The sequence below is a fragment of the Capsicum annuum genome, chromosome 3 (assembly GCF_002878395.1).
Source record: "Capsicum annuum cultivar UCD-10X-F1 chromosome 3, UCD10Xv1.1, whole genome shotgun sequence".
NCBI classification, from domain to species: Eukaryota; Viridiplantae; Streptophyta; class Magnoliopsida; order Solanales; family Solanaceae; genus Capsicum; species Capsicum annuum.
Genome location: NC_061113.1, coordinates 2,919,890 through 2,920,753, shown reverse-complemented (window position 1 = coordinate 2,920,753; position 864 = coordinate 2,919,890).

Sequence of the window (864 nt, the reverse complement as noted above, 5' to 3'; positions counted from 1 at the left end):
AGTTCAGTTTTACGGAGTTAGTTGGAGACATGTTCCTTCAACTCTTTATTCGAACAGTTTAGAGGCTTTTAGACTACATTATGTCAGACAGTTATTTTAGTTTTATTTTGGGTATTATTATTACCCCACAGATGTTGTTTTGTTATAAACGTTTCTGTTGAACCTTATGACCTTACAACTTTTACGTATTCTACATTATTATGTCATGATTTGCAGTATACGGGTACAGATATCAGTCATGGGTTAGCTTGTGGTTCCTCGGGGTCATGAGCACCGTGTAGTGATTCGGTTCAGATAATCGGGGCATTATAAACTTGGTATCAGATCCAGATTCAATAGAGTCCTAGGAATTCTGAAAGCTGCATCTAGTAGAGTCTTGTACATAGGTGTGTTGCGCGCCACATTTATATGCAGGAGGCTATAAGATGTTTTAGGAACAGTTTCCCTTCTTTCAGTATTCATGTCGTGCTAGTGAGCATAATCACAAGTTAAACTCTCAGTCTAATTCGTTTTTCTCTTATTTCAGACCATGGCTCCAAAGAGAAGAAACCATCCAGCTCCTCATCCCGAAGATTCTTTAGACAAACATGTTTCCCATGCAGAGTTTGGAGCTACATTCACCACACTTGCTCAGTTCGTGGCTGCCCAGAATTAATGGCCACCAATTATTCCGACCAATCCAGTGGTCAACTCAGCCGCAGCTAGGATTCGAGATTTTACCCGGATGAACCCTCCATCTTTCCACGGATCTAAGTCTGACGAGGACCCTCAGGAGTTTATTGACTAAATCCAGAAGGTCATTGATATCATGGGTGTTACTTCTGTTGAGAGTGCCGAGTTAACCATCTACCAGTTACAGGATGT